At 35.4% G+C, this 5519-nt stretch overlaps 1 pseudogene; it reads left to right on the top strand.

Moving 5' to 3' along the window:
• The first annotated feature begins 2415 nt into the window (after window positions 1-2415).
• LOC136154934 (U6 spliceosomal RNA) lies at window positions 2416-2514 on the top strand (annotated as a pseudogene).
• Window positions 2515-5519: the final 3005 nt, after the last annotated feature.

The following is a 5519-nucleotide window of genomic DNA, read 5'->3' as shown; positions in this document are numbered from 1 at the left end:
CACTCTAGGATTGCAATAGATTTCAAAAAAGTGATGGCTCTCAGATGGAATATGTTCATCCTTAACTGCAGAACCTAGCTAAGTTGGAAGTAAGAAGATCTGGGGAGAAAAAAAAGGCTGTATTTCTACCCCAGTGAATAGAGATGAGGGCTTCATCATCTCTTACTGCAGTTAGGTTTTAACAACTGGAGACTGTGAGCACTTTATAAGGAAATTCTAGTTTGAGTCTACTTTTCTGATTTTGGATGAATTCTGTTCTGTGAAATCTGTTTGTCTTAAGTTAAATTTGCTGGGAAATGGATGCTCATTACAGAAGTTGATTATTCCCTTTGAGACAGTGGATCTCAAAATGTGATCCTGGAATGAAGAAGGGCAGCATCATCTGGGAATTTGTATGTATGCAAATTCTTGGGCTTCAGTCTGAGAATCAAAGACTCTGGGTGTGGAGTCCAACAGTCTTTTAATAAGCCCTGCAGGTGACTTTTGATGCTCACTACTGCTTAAGAACCACTGGTGTGAGATATCCTTGGGACAGGGTTTATGTGTTCTCTCCCTAGTCTGCTTATGAAAACAACTATATTGTTTTAGTGAACAAATAGACAATTTGTAGTGTGTAATTCGGACATAGAGCAAACCTCAGTAGAGAAAGAGTCTATTCTCTCAGTTTCACAGCCCTGCTCTAAAGAAACTTATAAATTTTCCTCTCAGGACTGAGTGGGAAGACAATTATGTAGTACACCCCTGATGCATGCTAAAATTTGAGAATCATTACTTTAGGATTTTAGCTAATTATTCCAGTAGCTGTGATGATGGTTGATTAGGTTTACAGGTTTGGTACAGTTCAGAAGTTTATACAGAAAGAATTAAAACGGGGCGGGGGGGAAGGAATTTAGGTTCCTTTGCTTCTTCTATAAAACCATGAACGTTTCTAAAATTATTGTGTAGATATGGAAAGATACCAATTAAGTGGGGGGGAAGCAAATTGCAGAAAATCTGTATAGTATGGTTACATTAAAAATAAAAAATTCTTCTGTTTGTATGTTTGCATACGCGTAGGAAAAAGAATTCACAGCAAACCCTTAACAGCGGCTACATGGGGGCAGTTAGGTGGAGTGGTAGCCACTTTTAAATTTCACTTTATACACTTCTACTTTTGAATTTGTCACAATAAATATATATTATTTAAAATATATTTTAAAATGAGCCCATTTTTAATTGAAAAATAATACCCACTTGATCATTCAAATAGTACAAAAGTGTAGGCAAGTTTAATAAATGTTCTTAAACTTTTAAAGTTAAATACCTTTGAATGCCTATTTCTTTTACAAGTGACAACAGTTTATACATAGAGTGACAGAATGCTTCTAAACACCACAATATTTTATGGAAACATTGTATCTTAAGTTAGAATGAATAAAGATCATGTACACAAGAAGGGGGAGAAAAAGCAGGGCAAACATTCAACACTCGTATCAAGTAGGTATAAACCTAAAATATAATAAGTAGGAAATAAAAAGAAATCTTTTTCCTACTACTTAGGCTGGCTTCTTTTTTCACCAAGCTCAACTGCTATTAAATAAAACTTGGTGTTTCTGCCCACGTTCAAGGAAACAGTCACAATCCTCAGCTACAGTGCTTCCAGCCATTGAAAAGTTCCAGCACTCTGTATTTTCACAGCATCCTGACATGGACTGGCAGTTTTCTGAAGCTAGTATTCTAACAATCTTCAAACTAACAATGGGCAAATCTCCAAGCTCTGCCTCACTCTCTTACAGGTGTCAAAAGCTAACAACTCTCTTTTTTATCCTTTCTGGAAACAATTCACTTTTTTAGTGCTGCTAATTAGATTTGGAGTGCAATGGCAGTTCTTTGCCTTCTTTTCTTTAATATTCTCGCAACAAAGGTTTTCTGGTTCTCTCCCATTTGTGTTTATTTTCCTCCTAAATGTTTTGCCAATCAGGGAAAAGCTCCTTGTGGAAACCAAGTTACTAAGTCATTCAATTGACTTCCCCTTCTTCTAGATGAATGACTTATGTCCATAAAAAAGAGGGTTCAGTCGGGTGGGGAGGGAGGTGGGAGGGGGGATCGGGATGGGGAATACATGTAACTATATGGCTGATTCATGTCAATGTATGACAAAACCCACTGAAATGTTGTAAAGTGATTGGCCTCCAACTAATAAAATAATATTAAAAAAAAAAAAAAAAAAAAAAAAAAAGTAAAAAAAAAAAAAAAAAAAAAAAGAGGGTTCGTTATCATAATACTTCAGGTTTAATATTTCCCAATCTGCTATAGGCCCTCACTAGCTTTACATTTAATGCAGATTGCTTTTAAATCATGCTTTGACCTTTCCCCTCAAAATGTTTTTAAAGACATTTAAATATGACAGGCCAGATTTATTTAAAGAGTAAAACAGTTCTCTCTTCCTCAGCACATGTGCTAAATTTGGAAAAATATGGAGAAGATTAGAAGAGGAAGGATGACATGTCAATTCACAAAGGATATCATATATTTTCCCTACTGGGTTAGTAAATATCTATCCTAAATCGACAGCTAGTATCATATACAATGGTAAAACCATAAATATACTTCTATTAAAATCAGAGATAGGATAAAAATAATTGCTATCACCATTATGATTTAAAATTTTAATTTCCTGGCCATTTCAATAAAACAGGAGACAGAAATAAGAGATGTCAATAATGGAAATAGGAGATATAATTCATATCTGTGAATGAGATGACTCCCTAGCCAAAGAGAATCTAAATAAAATATGTTTAGAATGATAGTTTAACAGTTAACTGGTTTTAACTATTTTTTTTTACTGGTTTTCCTAAACATTTCATTCATGTCCAACTCTTTGTGACCCCATGGAATAGTCCATGGAATTCTCCAAGCCAGAATACTGCAGTGGGTAGCCGTTCCCTTCTCCAGGGGATCTCCCTGACCCAGGAATTGAACTGGGGTCTCCTGAATTACAGGCAGATTCTTTACCAGCTGAGCTACCAGGGAAGCCCAGACATTTCATTAACCAGTTATAAAACAATGGAGAGTCCTTTTGCTATAACACCAGAACCAGAAAACACCTAGATAGAATCTCAACAATAACTATACAGCAACTATATGGAAAAAATGACAAAATTTAGCCAAAAAAACCCACTTGAAAATGAATGAGAGTACAGAAATTTTCAAGTTAAATTCTTCAAATTAATGCATAGATTTGATAAATTTATGATAAAAATCCCAGAGATTATTTTCATGTCTTGATGAAGTGACCTCTAAATTCCATCCTAAAGAATATATATAGTCAAGAATAACATGTACAGTTTGACCCTTGAACAACACAGGTTTGAACCATAAAAGTTAACTCATAAGTGAATATTTTTCAATAGTACATACTTCAGTACTACATGATCCATGGTTGGTTGAATATGAGGAGACCAAACAGTGAATACAGAGAAACCCAGGATATAGAGGGGTGACTATAAATTATCCATGAGTTTTGACTGTGGAGAGAATGGGTGTCCCCAATGCGCTTTTGTTCAAGGGTCAGTTGTATAGTCTGAAAAAGAAGTCTAATGAGGAGGACTTGCTCTAAGAAATAATAGAAACTGGTTCAAAAACTACAATAACTAAAACAGTATGGTCCTGGGACATGGTTTCAAAATAAAACAAAACAAAAACAACAAAAAAATGTAACAGACTATAGAATCCCAAAAGAGTGAAATAAAGTTCAGTATGTTTCACCACAAGTTCAGGTATGTGCCATTCTGGACCTGTGTTAGCACAGTGATAAAAGGATTTGTGTTGTGGCAGCTGTTGCTTTCATGCTGGGCTCCTTTTGAAATGATGGGTTCATTTTGAAATGAACACTACCAGAAAGTCAGAGTCCTTGACAGCCTGTAAACTCTTAGGGAAAGTTAGTGGGCATAATTCTCATGGTCAAGGATTTCTTCTAATGCTTCCTTCTCCTTCTTTAGTGAATATATATGCAACCAGGGTTGAATTGCTTATTTTGGCAGACAGCCTTAAATATTTAGAAGGCTAGCACTACCTCTTGACTTTTTTGTATGTTACAGGTTAAAAAAGAAGTATTCACATTCCTATCCTCTGATCTAAGTAATCTTTTAAAATGTAACCTTAAGATTCCATTTCCTTGGGTTAGTTACACCAATTAGCACAATGTAGTACCATAGTCATCTTTTGGTAGGCGTCATTTTAAAGGTAAAGTACTCACAACACTGTAAATCAGCTACACTTCAATTAAAAAGTAAAGTACACAAATGGATCATAATTCCAGATACCTTGCTTTAATCTGCAATGTGTATAGAACCAAATATGCGCCATTGAAAAAATTAAGACTACATGAAATTATGTCTGTATAAGAAAAGGCAATTATTCCCAACCAACAAGCATTAGATTGAAGAGAAAGCATTTTAAAAAGCCTTGTGTTATATTTCCTTTTGTAAATCTAAGGTGTCAAGAAATACTTGAAGTTGATGCTATCTAAAATTATATTTGTTTTTTTCAAAAACATTCTACAGCTACATTCAAGTTTATAACTATGGATGGGTCAGTTCCTTAGTTTATGCTGGATAATTTTGTCTGGTTTACCCTATGTAAAGAAAACTGTAAACTTGGCAACAAATTATCTGGTTATCAATTATTTAATGGAGAAATATTTACTGGTTGCTACCATTTGCCAGGTTTTATACAAGGTATTACATTTTTGCAACAAAATAGATCCATTCTCTGCCCCCATGAAGTTTTAAGTCTATGGAAGACAGATAGTAGACATTCAAATGGCCATATAGATATATGATTACAAATGTTAATAACTTCTATGACAGAAACAGAGTATACAAAGAGAGAAAATAGTTGAAGTTACATACTTTAATTCTGTTATTTAGTTTGAGAATAAGGGGAGGGCAATATTTAAGCTGATATCTGAAGAATGAGAAGGACCCAGACATGGAATAGGTGGGTGGAAGTGCTCTATGAGGAAAGAACATCTCTTTGAAAGTGTAAAGCATGCTGAAGCTTGGAGAGATAACAGGACAGTAGCACAAGATGAGGTGGCAATGGTAGGCAGGGACCAGATTGTGTAGGGCTATAGCAAAAAGCTTGCATTTTATTGAAAATGCAAAGGAAAGCCATTGAAAACTTTCAGAGAAGTAATATGATCAGATTTACATTTTAATTTTTTAAATAATTTTATTTATTTATTTTTGACTGTACTGAGTCTTCATTGCTGTGCTTTTCTCTAGTTGAAGCAAGCAGGGGCTACTCTCTAGTTGTGGTGTGCAAGCTTCTTACTGCAGTGGCTTTTCCTGTTGCAGAGCATGGTTTCTAGGGCGAGTGAATTTCAATAGTTGCAGCACATGAGCTCAGTAGTTGTGGTTCCCGTGGCTCAAGAGCCACACAGGCTCTTGTGATGCAAGAGCAATAGTTGTGGTGCACAGGCTTAGTTGCTCCATAGCATATGGCATCTTCTTGGACCAGGGGTCAAACCAGTGTCT

This window comes from Muntiacus reevesi, chromosome X (assembly GCF_963930625.1).
Source record: "Muntiacus reevesi chromosome X, mMunRee1.1, whole genome shotgun sequence".
Lineage (NCBI taxonomy): Eukaryota > Metazoa > Chordata > Mammalia > Artiodactyla > Cervidae > Muntiacus > Muntiacus reevesi.
This window is presented reverse-complemented; position numbering and strand designations above follow the sequence as displayed.